The 17,718-nt window shown below is 50.2% G+C and overlaps 1 long non-coding RNA gene across 4 annotated transcripts in view; it reads right to left on the bottom strand.

Annotated features, from left to right (window-relative positions):
* The window catches only part of LOC117803442, a 29,599-nt gene extending 20,382 nt beyond the window's left edge, over positions 1 to 9,217 (bottom strand). For 3 of the 4 annotated variants that reach the window (XR_004627312.1, XR_004627310.1, XR_004627311.1), the window contains exon 1: positions 945 to 9,217. This is a non-coding gene — a long non-coding RNA (uncharacterized LOC117803442). The remainder of the gene's footprint in view (positions 1 to 944) is intronic. The other variant, XR_004627309.1, reaches the window with a different exon arrangement.
* Positions 9,218 to 17,718: the final 8,501 nt, after the last annotated feature.

Below are 17,718 nucleotides of genomic sequence, written 5' to 3'. Positions count from 1 at the left end.
CCTCCGTCATTAGCCCCCGCCCCCCGCCCACTCTGCGGAACTGGCACAGCAGGACCAGAAAAACCAACGCCACCATGTCAGAGACCAGCAGAAATGCTTCCAAAATGGCAGCCTTAGGAGAAAAAGGACTCCAAAAATAATATCAACCCACCCAAGGAAAGGGAAGCCCGTGACAAGGGGAATGAACTGTCAACCAACCACCTCCCAACTGGGCGCCCCCCCCACCCTTCCTCACTCTTACAATTGTCACGTCTTTCCCATCAGAAGCTTCCACTCAAAACCCAGAGAGCATAAGAGGGCAAGAAGGGCATCACCCCCATGCCCCCGAGAGGTCCTGGGGCCCTGGGTGACACAGGGCATCCAGAAGGACATTCTGCGTTTCATACCCCAAGAAGAGGGACAGCAGCCCATTTCCGTCTTCAAACCTAGCTCCTGTCACTGACTGGACAAGAACTGACCCTCTGAGGCAGCGAAGTCTTCCACTGCTAACAACCAGACCCTCCCCAGCTCCGTGGGCCCTGGGGAACCAGGAGGCAGGGTCGCAAAGAAGGGCCGAGAAGGCACAGCCGTGCCTCCGTTATGTAATAAGAAGGGCGGTGCTGTCCTAGGCCGGCGACCCAGGGCGCACTGCGTTCCCGGATGCGCAGTCACCGGCGGGGGCCACTGCGCAAGGCGCAGAGCTCAGAAACCCCCTCCCCACAAACATGAGACCTGCCACAAGGACCCGATGGGGAGCCAGGACCCTGATTTTTCCAAGTCTCCCTCCCCCAGCCACAGGCGAACAGCCTGCTGCCCTAGTTTTGCTCTCACTCTCCTCACTCCCCAGAATGGCAAACCCTTCTAACCTGGGACCTCCAGACCTCTCGTGGCCCAGTGGCTTTCCCGGAAATCCCACCAAATACGCAGTTTCCGAGCAACATCCTGGGGTCGGGTCCCGTCCTCACCTTTCCCAGCACCAGGGAGCAGCAGCTTCCAGAAGGCAGGTCCTTCCCACACTGGGCTCAGCTCTGGACAGCCCCGTCAATGCAAATCTCTGGTCCCCGGGGAGTAGCCCAGAGGCAGCAGGAAGCCCATGGTGGTGGCAGTGTCAGCAGCAGCAGCTCTGTCCTACCTTGCCCGTGCATTTCCAGGAGAGCCAAGAATTATTTTGCCGCAACACTGAGGTGTGGCAGATTGAAAATTCCCTCTTCCGACACCAAACTAAGGGACAAATATTTCTTTCTAGTTTGGTCGACCCTCTGCGCACCCATCTCTCCAACCCTTCCTCCTTCAAAAAAAAGTTTGGGGAACCCTGAGCGTCTCTTCCTTAGAGTGCATGAAATGAAAAAGGCTTAAGAGGAGGCTTCAACTGGTCAGTCAAAAGCAGGCACAGACACAGGAGCATACGCACACCCCTAAACAGATTTTAGAAAGCTGCTGGGCTTCTCCCCCCTCCCCTTTAAGCAAGTGAAATGCAAATTCAGATTTGATACCCTGCCCTCAACCAATCAAAAAAAGGTTTTCACCTGCCATTGGCCCACCCACCAATCAGAAGAAAGTCTGGAGTGAGAGCCCTCCCCTGGCCAATGGAAGGCCAGCTCAGTCACTTAGTTAATGATGCAGCAGTACAAGGAAGGCCATCACATGTGAACTGGAAAGGTGCCAACATGGAGACACAGAGAGCGCAAGGTAAACAACTTTCCAACGCCAAAAGGATGACATTTAATCTCTAAATGCTAGCTTCCCTTCTCAGCTCATCCTTAACCCCTCTCAGCTGGCCCTACAGATGCCGGGAGCCTCACTACCTGTCCCCCTGGAGCTCCTAACAAGATGCAACAGTGACTGCGTCACCATTCCCCACTTTTCCCAACTACGCAGTGACAAACCTACCAGCTTTACCCCACTCTCCCAACCTACGCCCCATCCTGCCCACCTGCTCCCCACCAGCCCCAGGTGCCCGGGGCCGAACATTTCAAGAAGGCGACCCCTGGAAAACTGTGCCTTTCACCTTCTTCCCAGCACCTCTCTCTCCCCACTCCCTACCTTCCACCTAAGAATCGCATGGACGGACAGACAGACACTGACACCCAAACAACCTGGAAAACCAGTCTGTCTGTCTGTCCAACAGAAGGAAATGGGGGCAAAGGCTGGGAGGTCAGGTGGGACGCCAGGGACAGCTTGCTCCTCTCTCCTTTACCCCGGTCAGGCTTGAGCAGCTGACACTAAGAGAAAAGAAATTAAAGTGGGAAAAAAAAAAACCCTCTCAGAGAAAAAATAGCAAAAAGCGAGAAAGAAGGTGAGAAAGACAGAGCACCCACATACGCAGAGACATCGCCCCCGATCCCAGCAAATACGTACGTGGGGGAAGAAGGGGGTTACGCCATCAAGTCCTGAAGCCCGTCGGACCACCCATCGTTGCCTGCGCAGACCCAAATCTCGGTCTGGCCGTAGGGTGCCGCAGTCCCGAATGTTCCAGAAATCGGTCCCGTTAAACCTTCCACCATCGCCCCGCAACCTCTTGCTCCCACCCCTGCCCCCCACCAACCCACCTCCCCCCCGCGGGAACCGCCCGTGCCACCTTGCGTGTCATCTCCTTAGCCCGGGCTACACAGAGGCCTCCAGCCCCCGACAGATTTCTGAACGCTTGGCAAGTGAGCTGGCAGAACCTGGTGCCCGGTGTTGCTATGACTTGTTTCTTGATTTCTCTCTCTCTCTCTGCTGCAGCACGGCTGTTGCTAGCAGACCTATCGACGGAGCGCTCTCTCTCTCCTCTCTCTCTCTCAGCTCTGTGACGCAGATCTAAATTCTCCAGTCTGCTCCTTGTGTTGCAAGAGCAGAACTGCAGCTTTTCCCCTGGAGAGCCGGAGGGCAGTGCCAAGGCTGGTCAAACAAGGCAAAAAAAAAAAAAAAGTTGGGCCTACACTCCACTTCCCCGGCCACACTTTTCAGCCCAATTTTTTACCCCATACACCTCACCGCTCTGGGGCAGAGAGGGCCTGGTCCCTGTGGGCTCACGCCTTCCCGGAGGGCTTCCCAGCCACCAGACTAGCTTAACTCTTTGAGTGACAGCGCCCGGAACCCAGACAGGGCTGTCCCACACTAAATGTTCCCTCATCTTTTCTTGAACCATTTGAGCTTCTCCCACACAGGAGAATACGATGGCCCGCACCCTGACACCACCGTCCTATTAACTCTTTCTGCCACAGATGCGTCCAGAACGACGACCATTGCTGACTTGCGTTGTTTTCTGCTTTTTTGGCCACACACCAGGACCTTTTTCTCCCTGGCATTTCCTAAGGACCAAAAGTGTGATTCAAACGTTGCCTGCTTACCCCACGAACGCTATCCTTTTATCGGGGCAGGAGCTGGAGAAACCGCATTGAACGGCAGCCTGAAGAATCCAGAATAAAACCAGTCTGGATCCTGATTCTTTCCGGGCTCAGGATTTTAGGGCCTCGCTGGAAATGTCCGATCACTTCTCGAAAGGCACTTAGGCCACTCAGTCCCAGAGATTCAGGTTGCTGAGTCATTTGTTCCCAAGAAGATCCTCTGACAACATGAAAAGCAGCAAAACAGAGCAGCGGCCAAGCCTGGACCTGGAGTGGCCAACGGCTGGGTTCTTCTCCCCGGGGTGGGCAGCCCGGCAAGACGAGCAATGGCCAGCTCCCCCCACGGCCCCTGTGACGGTGGCGTGAGGCCTGCCCACACCTGGAAACTCTCACGGGGACGGGGCTTTCCCACCAGCGCTCTGAAGGCCAGTTGGGGATGTTTTTGGATACGGACAGGTCCCCGCTGCAGCTAAGCACATAGCTCCCAGCATTTTCCTAACCCCCGACCCAGAAATGTTTCCAGAGCAGGTTGGAAGCCAACTCACCAGACCCTGCATACCCAGGAAGACCCAGGGAGTCTCAGGTCCCCACACCACTATGTCCAAAGAATGCAGACCAGCAACGGTTTCTGACGACCAGTGGCGCCACGTGAGCCTAGACATGACCAGAAGTGAGCGACACACGCAGGTCCTGGGGTAGCTGACTCATAAGGTATATCACATCAAGAACCTTGCGACTTCTGGGAAAGGGACTTGAGAACGAGAGACCAGGTGGCCACCTTGTCCTGCACTGCGCTTCCCAAGCAGCCTTCTTCGGGCAACTACTCAGGGCCACGGTTTCACCCCGCAGCAAGAAGACCACTTGGAAGACGACCGTGGCACTCCACAGGTTTAAAAGAAGCCCAGAGCATCTGTGCCAGGCTCCCAGCAGGGGGGAAAGTGGTTCAAATTCACACCTTCTGGGCTCCGGGGTAGTGCATGCCAATAAAGAAGTCACCTACTGGTCTGATGACCAAAGGAATGTGGCCTTGATGGCACTAAAGCAAGTCCCTCGGAATGGTCCTCTGCCTACTTAAATACCGTTTGCCGTAGTTTCCTTTTCCATGGAAGAAAAACATGCCTAAGTTCATGTCAGGACATTCCTGATTTATCCAAGAGCCCAGGATCAAATAAACAAAGGGCTCTGAGCTCTGCCAGGGAGCCTCCTGCTTCAGGAGGGAGAACCAGAGGGAAGTAGGGCTCGGCAGAGTTGGCCCATCACCCCATGAACTTGGTGAATGACGTGGCTGCTCACTGCCATGGCGATGGAGATGTCATGGGTGGGTGGAAGTGAGAGAGAAGAGGCAAATAAGTCATGAGAGACAGAGCAAGGAGCAAGTGAGGGTCAGAGGAGGGCCATACGCAGCCACGGAATTTACCGCCAGAGGCTGACTGTGGCCTCCAACCACGGCACAACGGAGCTTGAGTCCGTGCAGAGAAAGGTCCCCATTTCAGGGACTCAGCTGGGCCCTAGTCTGACTTTCACAGCGTCAGGATGGCGCTCTGTTTGGGGAGGCTTTGTTTCGTTTCACTTTTCTTCTAAGTCTTTGCTTTTTCTTCCCATGACCGTGTTACTCTTCTTACAATTTTCCTAGGATGGAACAGTCATTTTAGGTGCCTCCGTCCCTGCTCTCGGTCTTTCTTCTATTAACCTGATTCTGTGCGATACCCACCACAGAAAAGCCCGAATGGGATGACCAGGAAGCAGAAATGAATTCAGTTCTAAAAACACGGGAGGATGTTTACTTAGCAAGCACTCTCGCGTCTACAAGGAAGTTTTACAGGGCGCTGCATGCAGTGTTTGGTTTCGGGGGTAAAGATAACTTCTGAGCGAGGAGAAGGTGCTGGCTCCTTCCGTCCACCCCATGAGGCCCGGGGTGGCTGGGCCACGGCAAACTTGAAAAGGCAGGGCTTCACCTCGAGCCCAGCAGGTCCCCAGCTCCCTTTGGCTCCTCCACAGCGACAGGCCCAGGAAGCTACGCACACTCGACAGACCACGTGAGCTCTCTGTGGCCTCTGACTGATCTGGGTCAAAACTACGAAATGCCAAAGATGAAGAATTATTTTCTTTACAGGGAACGAGCTGAACTTTTACCCAGTCCTTGTCCAGGGTGTGGAATGCAATCACTCTGTTCACCGCCACAAACTCTGGTTTGGTGGGCATCCGCCAGGAAAGCAGGCTTAGTGCAGGCCTCTGTCCTCGCCTCTCCTCATTCGGGCCTACTTTACAGGGCCTGGAGCTTTCAGCAGCAAAGAAACTGTTTTTCTCAAGACAGGGTAGCTGTGTAGGGGGCTGACCTCAAACTCCATGCAAGTGTCTAGGGCCAGAGTAGGTGTTCTAGGTAAACTGACAGGGGGGCCACAGCGAGACACTATTTCGGTTTACCACCTGGGAGGGAGCAGACAACAGGCACCCAGTGGTCCCAGGAGGTAAACCACTGATCAGGTACCTTCTAGGTGCTAAGCCAATACACAGCACAGGAGAAGACCCAGACCGTCACCCTAAGACCTAGCCATGCCAGTTGAGGAAGCTTATCAGCATTCCCAAACCAGTACTTTTGGTATTTTGAAAATCTGCTCTTTAAAAGCTGGAATTCATTTTCCCATTGAAATAACATTAAACATACTGGTTGGGTTCCCAGGCTAGCCCACTTGACCCACTTCGGGCAGTCACAAACCCCAATGCCTTTGGGGTCTAGGCGGTTAATAAAGGCGTGAAGCAGGTTGAGGGGCCTGTGCCAAGCAGGAGGAGTGTACCACTCCTCACCAGCAGCCCATCCCAGCCCTGCCTGTTTGAGGCCATCTGTGAATGGAGGCCACCAGGAGCCCACATCGCCCGGTTTTTCGGACAAAGGCAGAATTCCAGACTTAACATTAAACTTTCAGTTTTTAAACACCGTCAAAAACTTTTAAAAGTCAAAACATACCTGCAGAGCTTCCAACTTGTTTTCTTTGTGGTCATGTATCCAAAATACGATACGTTTGCCACAAAAAAGATGGGAGCAAGCACTGCCAGAGGGAGGGTTTAAATAAAATAAAGGAAGGAAGTCTATAATCGCGGAGCGCTTTACCTCACAGATGCCGCTACTGGAGAGAAAAAGTGAGAGAAATCTCAGCCTTCAGGTCAGTGGTCATCAACTAGCCCTATGTGGGGGGCTATGAATGGAAGGGTGCTTGAGGATTATTTTTAAATATACATGATACCATGGAAGAGCTAGTATCTGGGGGGGAGAGGGGCAGAGGGAGATGGAGAGATTCTTAAGCAGGCTCCACGCCCAGCGCGGAGTCTGACACGGGCTTGATCTCATAACCCTGAGATCATAACCTGAGCCGAAAGCAAGAGTCGGACATTTAACCAAGTGGGCCACCCAGGCATCCCTAAAGCTCTAGAATTGTACCTCATCCTGATTCCCCAGAAGGACAAGAGAGTCCTTCCAATACCCTGGCCCTCTCTCCCACTTACGAGTTGCTACTCTGCACGTCATCAAAAGAGTCTGTCAGGGCTTTGTCGGTAAAATTGGAAGCGATCACCCAGCTGCCCACCAAGGCACAGAGCCCTCCAAGAACAACACGACGACCAAGTCATCATCTAGCCTCACCCTGGTTCACTAACTCCCATCCCACCTTTGGAGAACTCAGCAGAATATAACGGAGATGAAATCTCCCTCGAGGTAACTCACGACTAGCCTCCAGTCTCTGCTCTGCCTCAGGACCCCACAGAACAGTCCCCCAAACACGTTCAGGTATTTCAGGATTACTTTTACCACCACAAGTTTTTAGGGCGAAACAAGGAGGTACAAAAAAGGGAAATGAAAAAAGAGGTTGGGGGGGTGGTGGGGAGGAAGAAGCCGGAGAGAAATATTCTTAAAATAGCTGATCAAAAGTTAACAACCCAAAGGAAAAGAGGAAGAGACTTATGTATTACGTCTTCATGAGAAAGGAGGTACTTGTGGCTGAATGAACAGCTGAGTGTGTCAGGACATGTAAAAGGAAGGGCCCACAGTCCACACACAAGGGAAATGTCAGAAAGAGCCATGGGATTAAAGAGTTCCCAAGGCCAGCCACCAGGTTGTGCCAATGATCTGGGACAAACGGGTTGAAACCTGGAACCAGGAGAGGAAAACCACCCAGCTCATAGCCCTAGACGTATGGGACATTCTTTTGCCCATTTTGAGGGCAGGGGTTCTTTTTCTTGTGGATTTTTTGGAGTCTTTGCACATTCTGGGTACAAATCCACTTGCCAGTTATAGGTGTTACATGTGTCTTTTGATGATCCGAAGTTTCTCATGTTCATGTCATCCAACTTATCAATCTTTCCCTTTATAGCTCGTGCTTTTGGTGTCTTCCTGAAAAATGTATGGCTACCTCAAGGTTATGAAGATATTCTGTGTCGTCTCATAGATGGAGTTTTACTTTGTCTTAACCCACACATGTAGAGGGATGATCTCTCTGGAATTTACTCTTGTGTATGAAGTGAGGTGGGGTCAAGATTCACTCCTTTCCTCATGGATACCCAACGGTCCCAGCACTGTTTATTAAAATGACTGTCATTCCCTCCTGCGCAGCAGAGCCTCCTGTCATCAGTCAGGTGTCCAGATACATACAGGTCTGTTTCTGGGCTCCCTGTCCCAACTCCTTTGGTCAGAAATAAGACAGACAAATAGGTCCATTATTGTACACAGAGCACTAAGCTTAATCGGGCGATTTCAACATGAGGATGTGCCAACAAGTAAAGTTGAAGAAAGTATAAACAGAGGAACCCATCTTGCAAAGTGAGTTCAATGTGGACAGGCACAGTCTGAGAAGAGGGCCCCAGTCTGGACCTCTCAGAAGGAAAAGGAGGAGCAGGAGTAGACAAAGAAAGGAAGAAGCAAGGGACAGTGGCAAAAATGAGTCTTGGGTTTTTTTTTTGTAGACAGTAATACAGTGATCAAGTAGACAGATTCATACTGTGTAAGAGAAAACCTGCAACCAAATCCTGCCTATCTACTACTCAGCTGTGTGACCTTGGGCAAGTCAACTCAGTCTTCTTGAGTCTCCGTTTCCTCTTCCCCATTGGTCTGTGCAGATTAAATAGGTTAACTGATGTACGTCACTTAGTCCAGGGCCTACCACTGTAAATATTCAAAAAGAGTTTGGGTGCTGCCTTCATCATGGTTAGTGATACAATGGAGACCAGTCGAACTGTTGGAGCAATCGTGCTGTTCAACAAACCTTTAGTGAGCACATACTACTAAACAAAGATAGCACATAGAGTGGTCAAAAACTCAGACGAAGGGGCGCCTGGGTGGCACAGCGGTTACGCGTCTGCCTTCGGCTCAGGGTGTGATCCCGGTGTTACGGGATCGAGCCCCACATCAGGCTCCTCCACTATGAGCCTGCTTCTTCCTCTCCCACTCCCCCTGCTTGTGTTCCCTCTCTCGCCGGCTGTCTCTATCTCTGTTGAATAAATAAATAAAATCTTTAAAAAAAACAAACAAACAAAAAAAAAAACTCAGACGAAAAAATGAGACAGGCTTGAATCTAAATTCTAGTATAGCCTCTTTACTTGTTAACGTAGACTTGAACAACTTATTTCTTCCGTCTAAGTTTCTAGTTTCAGCTTCATCCGTACTTCCTAGGGGCTTTCTTGGTAAGGCTGGTAATGAGACACAGAAGCATTCTGCGCAATGCCCAACAAGTAAATACCCATCTAGAAAACCCTGAAGACTCCACCAAAAAACTATCGGAACTGGTAAATGAATTCGGTAAGGTTATAGAAAACAAAATTAATGCACAGAAATCTGTTGCGTTTTTGTACACTACTAATGAAGTAGCAGAAAGAGAAATCAAGAAAACAATCAAATTTGCAATTGCACCAAATAGAGTAAAATACCTAGGAATAAATTTAACCAAGGAGGCTGAAGAAGACCTGTACTCTAAAAACTGTAAGACACTGATGAAGAAATTGAAGACGGGGGCGCCTGGGTGGCAGAGCGGTTAAGCGTCTGCCTTCGGCTCAGGGCGTGATCCCGGCGTTATGGGATCGAGCCCCACATCAGGCTCCTCTGCTATGAGCCTGCTTCTTCCTCTCCCACTCCCCCTGCTTGTGCTCCCTCTCTCGCTGGCTGTCTCTATCTCTGTTGAATGAATGAATAAAAAAAATCTGGGGGAAAAAAAAGAAATTGAAGACGACACAAATAGAAAGATCTTCCATGCTTATGGACTGGAAGAACCAATATTGTTAAATGTCCATACTACCCAAAGCAATCTACAGATTCAATGCAATCCTTAGCAAAATACAAGTATCATTTTTCACAGAACTAGAACAAATAATCCTGAAATTTCTGCGGAACCACAAAAGACCTAGAATAGCCAAAGCGATCTTGAGAAGAGCAAAGCTGGAGGTATCACAATCCCAGATTTCAAGCTATGCTACCCAAAGCTATAGTAATCAAAACTATAGTATGGTACTGGCACAAAAACAGACACATAGATCAACGCAACAGGACAGAGAGCCTAGCAACAAACCCATGCATATATGATCAATTCATCTATGACAAAGGAGGCAAAAAGATACAACTGGGAAAAGTCAATCTTTTCATCAATAAATGGTGCTTGGAAAACTGGACGGCTACATGCAAAAGAATGAAATTGGACTATTATTTTCTGTTCACTATTCAAACTCAAAATGGATTAAAGACCTAAACATTAGACTTGAACTCATAAAATTCCTAAAAGAAAATATTATAGACAGTCATCTCTGAACCTCAGCAATATATTCAGGGATATGTCTCCTCAAGCAAGGAAAATAAAAGCAAAAATAAGCTATTGGGATTACACTAAAATGAAAAGCTTCTGGACAGCAAAGGAAACCATCAACAAAATAAAAAGACAACCTATTGAGTGGGTGAAGATATTGATATGTCCAGTAAGGAGTTAATATATAAAATATATAAAGAACTTACACAACTCCACACCAAAAAACCCCCCAAACAATCCAGTTAAAAAATGGTCAGACAACATGAATAGCATTTTTCCAAATACATACAGATGGCCAACAGACACATGAAACGGTGCTCCATATCACTAACCATCAGGGAAATGCAAATCAAAACCACAATGAGATATTATCTCACACATCAGAATGGCTGATGTCAAAAGGACAAGAATTAACAAGTGTTGGCAAGGAGGTAGGAAAAAAGGGAACCCTTATTCACTTCTGGTGGGAATGTAAACTGGTGCAACCACTGTGGAAAATAGTACAGAGGTTCCTCAAAAAATTAAAAATAGAAATATCACATGATCCAGTAACTCCACTGGGTATTTACCCAAAGAAAATGGAAACACTAATTCGAAAAGATACATGCACCCTTATGTTTACTAGAGCATTATTTACAATATTGCTATTGTACTATTTACAACAGTCAACGTATGTCAAGTGTCATCCACAGATGAAAGGATAAAGGAGATACGGTATACATATACACACACATATACGGACCATGGACTATTACTCAGCCATAAAAAAGAGTGAGCTCTTGCCATCTGTGACAACACGGATGGACCTAGAGAGTAATAAGTGAAATAAGTCAGAGAAAGACAAATACCATACAATTCCACTTACACGTGGAATCTAAAAACAAAATAAATGAACAAACAAACCAAAAAAACCAGACTCTTAAATATGGAGAAAAACCTGGTGGCTGCTACAGGGGAGGTGAGTGGGAGGATAAGCGAAATAGATAAAGGGGATTAAGAGGTACAAACTTCCAGGTGCAAAGTAAGTAAGTGATGGAGATAAAAAGTACAGCATAGGAACACAGCCAATAATATTGTAATAACATGGAGACAGATGGTGACTGTACTTAAGGTGGTGAGCACTGAGTCACGTAGACAATTGTTGGATCAATGTGCTGTACACCTGAAAGTAACGTAAGTAACACTGTATGTCAATTAGACTTCAATAATGATATTTAAAATTCAGGGGAAAAAAACACCAAAATAAATGCTCGACTGGTGTCAGCTATCATGACGATGGTAACAATGATGCCGGACAATGATAATTTGGGGCATGGTACCATATCGGGCACTGGAAGAAAAGGCCTACTAACACCTTGAAAGACCTACAGTCACTGGCATTCCTGGTCTTCCATCCACATACTAACGAAGCACAGCCAGCCTAGCTTCAGAGTGATAAGACCAAGTAGTTGATAAGATCAAGTGTGTTCAGGTGGGAGGTCCAAGGCAGAGGAAGGGCTCAAAGAAGAAAGGTTAGAGATGCCAAGTAAAAGCCAATTGCTATACCAGTTAAATACTTGGTAAGATAATGTGTAATCTCCGGGTACTTTTAGAAGAAACAAAAACACAGGATCTGCAAATATTATATAATTAGACAAAGTCTGAATAGATGCTGGGCTGGGGGCGGGTGTCAGACATGGTGCTCATAGCTTAGAAGTCTGATGGGGAGAAGATTCCGGAAGGCACAGTGCTCAGTGCTGCCAATAGCTTCAATCAATAATGATGACCATGGTGCGGTTAGCCTGAAGACTGCATTTTGTCTGTCTCCTGGCACCACCCGCCCCCCCAGAGCCACTGAGGAGTCGTTCCCCTCAAATCCCCAACCCGAGGGACCATGGCACTTCTACCCAGGTGGCTAAGCTAAAGTAAAACACGGCCCAGCAGTGACAACAAACACCCCAAGGACACAATGTGGTACCACGTGCCAAGTGCAAATCCGAGACAAGGGCTGGGGACAGCCTGTGCTGGAGGGTAGGTGCTGGCAGAGGTGAGATGCCGATCCAGACCCAGAATGTCACCACAGACGGGGAGCTGGAGCCAGGCAGCAGCAGACAGTAAGTGGCCTGGCAGATGCTGGCCCTGAGAGCACGGGACTCCCACGGCTGTGGGGTGAGGGAAGAAGAGCGAAGGCCAAGTCAGGTCCTGAATTCACATCACAAATGGAAGTGAGCCCCAGCACCAAAAGAGACTCCCTCATGGAATATGCCCAAGGGAAACAGAGTGACGGGGCGTGTTTGTTTGCTGGGGGGGATGGTCAGGCCTGGGATGTCGGATACTGTGACCAGGGTGCCCTGTTCGTAAGTAGATGCTTTCTCCTGGGCAGACTGACTCAGTCTGCCACTCGGGCCAAAAGTCCAGGCTCCAAAGTGTACTGCCCAAGCTGGCTCCCATCGCCTTTTGGGAAAGTGAAACAGGTTAAAACGTCTATCTTGTCCTAGGCCACCAACCATGAAATCTTAAGCTCCAGCCACAGAGGGCTCACGGCTCAGCTTCACGCAAAACCTAGGCTGACAACAGGACCGGCACCTGCTATTCTGATGACGCACCGAGGCTGAGTGAACCAGTCACTCCACCAGCCAAAGCCCCTAGAAACCCCTGGACTGGGGGCCTCCGGTGCTGCCTGAAACGCGAGGGGACAAAGTCTGCTTGGGACTCAGGGAGTAACCCAACACACCTCTTGGCCGGCTGCTCTTGAACTCCTGGCCCTGTCAACGGATGGAAATAATTTCCAGAGAAACGGAGTGTGGCTGGGCCACGTGAGTTGGGCTGAAGGGAGCCCTATCCCATCCCTGCATGGTGGAACGTGCAGTCTGTGCCACAGGCCAGGTGTGACCGGGGTGGGGGTGGGGTAAGAGGTCTTGCCCAGGTGCCCTCCGGCCCAGGCTGGGACCCTCCGATGTTATTGCTGCTCTTGGGGTTCTTTGTCTTGGTCCAGGAGGGAAGCTCCGGGCCGGAGTAGATGTCTCTAGGGTATGTAGATCCTGGACAGCTGATGATTCATGGAGCTGGACTGACCTTTGTGTGAACACACAAGCTCAGCGCCATGTCACTCAAGAAAGAAGTTTCTGTCCTGCTCCAGAACAAACTACTGCTTTGCTTAGCTGAGTCAGATCGAGACAGCAGGAGTCGCAGACACCAGTAGGACAGGGGCTTCCCCAAACAACTCTGACTTGAGCTTTAATTTCCATACCGCATTCTCCCCCACACAGGGGCATGCCCGTGCCCATACCCGCAGCCTAAGAAGGAAGAGGAAAGACACCAGGGCCATCATGCAAGTCTTGCAAGCCAGCATGCAAGTCTGGGCTTTCCGCAAAGTGCCCGCCTTGCCAGGAGCTGGAGCAGGGACAAGGCCTCCAGGGCTGAGGTGGGTGGGAGAGGGGCTGGGGGCAGTCTAAAATGTAATAGTTAATGTCATATTCGGGGCAATCTTTGGGATGCATTTTCATAACACTGCTTTCAATTTCAGCATATTGTTTTCACGGTATGAAACCTCACCAAAAGTAAGGTTCCAAAAATCTCTGATGGTGTGAATGAATACATCCTCTGCCTACAGAGAGCTCATGAGTGGGGAGGGCTTTGTTGACCAGAATCTTTGGGGCTGAGGCACAGTCCTGCGATTGTCTTATTGACGGAGGGTGAGTGCTGGAGCAAAGTTCTTCTAGAGTGTTCTGCTTTCTGAAGTCCACTGGGACAGGTGGGCAGTGGTTACGCTCAGGTTAGGATCTGGGGCCGGCCTCTGAGGTCAATGTTCTTCCCCCAAAGCAGAGCGGCAATAATAGCTCTGCCTTAAAAAACACAGGATCACATTAGGTTTCCCCCAGTGCCATGTAATTTGGGGTGAGTGTCTCACCGACTCTCTCCCTCTGAAAACTTCAAAACCTTCAGGCAGCTGGGTGAGTACTGAAAAAGCAGGCTTGTCCTACAATAAGAACAGACCATTTAGTTATCCCAGGAAGTATGCTTAGGGCCGTGTGTGTGGGGGGGAGGTGCACAGTGCTAGGCACATTTTATGGAACTCCACCTCGGCCAACAGGGGATTTCCCAGATCACCAGAGGCCGGTAATCTGGAAAAGCAGGGCACCAGGAGGACAACTGGCTCCTCATTCCCACCCTGGGCCCCCCGCACAAATGAGGAGGCTCGAGTCTTGCCACCCCTCCAGGCCATAGCATGTTCAGCATCACTCCATGCCTTCTGGAGAGGCGGAGCTGGGCGGTGGGGATGCACCAGCAGGCTAGGTGCGCTGACAGCACCATCGAGAAGCTTCTGCGTCAGGTGACATGAGAAAAGTCCGACTAGTGCTTCTGAGAACCTGGAGTCCCTAGAGGGCTGTGGACGACTCGGGACAGGAGCCTAACAGCCAATGAACGCCCCTCAAGGAGCACCCCCCTCCACTGACCTCACAGTCAGGCAAAGGCACACCTCATGAAGTCACCCCAAGAGCAGTCAGACCCAACAGCAGTCACCCAGCCCCACACAAATGGCCTGGTCTGACCCTCCAGATAAAGCCTTTAGAGTTCTGGTGATGTAAGGTACCCTCGAGGTCATCTGGCCTCACTTTTCACCTTGGGTTCAAGGCCAGGGTGGGGGACCCTGGCTGGGTGACTGTCTCTCTGCCTAAACTTTCTCCCCTGTAAAGTGGGGCTAACGAGCTAGTCATACCCCTTCCCAGTGTTCCTGTGAGGAGCAAACGAGTCCCTCTCGGTAAAGCGCTCGGTAATACTGCCTGGTACGCAAGAGTTCAGAGTGGTAGCTCTCGTTTTTATTACCAGCGTCCGTGCGTGGTGGCCCCTCAGCTCACCCAGAAACACTGTCGGCTCCACGGAAAGAGCTCCCTACCTCACAGGGTCCCTCATCTTCCCGCCTTCACATCCTTTACAGCTCAAATGCTGGGAAAGTATTTTAAATTCCATGCATCAACATCAGCCTTTCTGCCACTGTTACCCACTGGCCCCAGGGTTGCCCTCTGGAGTGCACACAGTAAGCCTGAAACCCACATCATGTGACAGGCCTTTAAATACACAAAGCCGTGCCCAGCAAACCCGCTCCACCGAAATCTTTCCCTGTCCGGGATCAATACTGCCAGGTTTCACAGGCCAGCAGCCCCTCCTCTCCGCTTACCCTAGTTTGACATTTTCCTTCCTAATTGGGATCAACAACTGGACAACGGTCCAGAAGCGGCCCTTGTGGCCAAGGGACAGCAGACTGACCTCCGGCAGAGCCTGCTTCCCTCCCCAGGACTCCCTACTCCCTCTCTCTGGCTCAGTCCAGGGCGGCCGCCCTGCTTGCCCACTCCCGCCCTAACCCCACACACCCCTTCGAAAACCTCGCTGGGGATCTTCTTTGGGACTCTCTTCCTTGCGATCTTAGGGATAGTTGAGTAAACCTTTGCCGAATTATTTCTATATGAAAAACACTAAGCCAGATGCTTTCACACATATTATGTCTGCTCATCTGCTCCATTTCCCTTAGCTGGGAATCCAACCCTGTTCTCTGATCCTGAGCTTACCTGCCCCCCTTTCCTGAGTGCTCCCTGGATGGATCCTTTCTTCCTGGCTAAGCTCATCCAAGGAGAAGGCTCTCAGACACTGCTGATGCTGGCCTACAAGCTGAGGCCTGTGGTCTCTGCGAGACCAAAAAATGCATCTACCTTCGTTCTCCATTCTTTGCCAGGCAGGCCACACACCTGCCACCATGATGTTCTCCCTTGTCTAGCCATGTTATAATTGAGAGCCTGGCAGTGTGCGGTCACGTGTCATCACGTGTGCTCAGCTGGTGCCTCCACCGAGACAGAGCATGAACGTTTCAAAGACGAGGCCCAGGCAAGCTTTGGAATTCTTTCCTTCTTCCCAAAGCTCAACTCCCAGTGGCAGTCAATGCTTGTCGACTGGCTGATGGGGCTAGAGTAGGCCTCCCTGTCAACACGACCACCCCGAGTCCCTGACAAGCACATTGGAAACAGGCTCATTCATCCAAGGCCCTTCCCTGCATGCCGTGGTCCTCTGAGATTTCTGCTGCTCGCTCCTTCCTTTGAAACACGCTTGTCAAACATGAGTTTACTCATCTTACTCCAGTTTCTAGAAAGGGTTCTTAAGCAAATACCAAAGGGACATCCTGCTTGTGCTTTCACAAACACAAGCGATCACCTTGCCCTCTGGCTGGATGGTACTAAGAATGTGCTAGGCTTAAAACGGTGAACCCCAACCTTGAACCCTGGCGTCCATTCCATGGTTCTCCCTGTGGCCCCGCAGAAGCCTGAGAATGCAGGAGACAGAAATCAGCTGTCCTCACCACACAGGTAGGAAGACCACTGTCAAACCTGTCCTCATCCAGGGAATGAAATCCACAGATGAACAGCTCCCCATGGCTATTAACTGGATCTTAGCTAAGGAAAGAGAAGAACACTGTCTTCACCTGATCTGGTGGTCGATGAAGGGAACGAGCAAAAGGGTGACATCCACAGCCCCCCGGGAGGCAGGTGGGAAGCTGGAGCCTTGCCACCTTCAGGCTCCTCCTGGGGTGGGCCAAAATTCTTGCTATTATTACAAACATCACCAACCAAGGAGAAGTTGGTGGGCCACCTTGTGGCCCAGCTCCAGGTATTTCACAGACACGAACATGCTCCAGACAGAAGCTCAGGGTCCTCTGAGACACAAAAATTGGTGACTCCATGGGGAAGACCCAACGTCCTTGGAAGGCTGTGCCGGGTCTAGTTCATTAACGAGCTCTTACTAAGTTATCTCTGATTCCTCTGAATACTTGCAGCGCTTAAGACAACGCCAGGCACACGGTGTTTGTTGATGCTGTTACTGAATCCAGGACAGGAGGAGAAAGAGAATCAAAATTAAATATAAGATATGGTTCATAACCAAAGGAGTTCCTAAAATAGCCTCCAGAGCTAACATGATTTGGGAGCAGTTATAAAACAGTCTAAATGTAAGGAAGCTTCTCGTGGACCTGGACTGCGTCTTGTGGCCCTTTATGCCATCATGATGGCACATGGCACATCCATTTCCAGAAATCGTCTGTTGGCCGAATGGACAAATGAACACAGGAGTGGGAATACGGTACAACTTCTTTCGGGCCTACTTCTAAGAATCCAAAATACCAACGTGTACCTCTCATTTTCGGATCACAAAATAAGCAGATGCTACTGACTGACCACGTCTTACCATCAGGCTCTACTCAGAGTTATTACATACCACCTTGGGCAAAGAGTAGAAAAATGTGTCCCAGCAAGCCACTCCCAACCCTGACCTCCCTCCCCAACTTTTGGCTCCCCTATCTCCTTTCTCTCACACATAGAACCAAGTAGCAGTTAAAAAAAACTCTTTGTGAGTAACCTTTGCTCCCTGCCAAGATGACGAAGCCAAAGTTACACCATGGAACGCATCCCCCCTCCTGCTGATTCATAACCTGCTCAGACCCGAGCCAGCATCTATCCAGCTGACCTCTAAGACCCAGCCTTCTCCCCGGGGCCTACAGGACTGCAGGCAGAGGCTACCTCCCTCTCCCATACCCCTGACCCCTACTGACCCCCAGATGAGGAATAGCAGCAGAGCCTCTATTCAGCTTAGAGCCCTCAACTGGAGTT

Source organism: Ailuropoda melanoleuca, chromosome 8 (genome assembly GCF_002007445.2).
Source record: "Ailuropoda melanoleuca isolate Jingjing chromosome 8, ASM200744v2, whole genome shotgun sequence".
NCBI classification, from domain to species: domain Eukaryota; kingdom Metazoa; phylum Chordata; class Mammalia; order Carnivora; family Ursidae; genus Ailuropoda; species Ailuropoda melanoleuca.
This window is presented reverse-complemented; position numbering and strand designations above follow the sequence as displayed.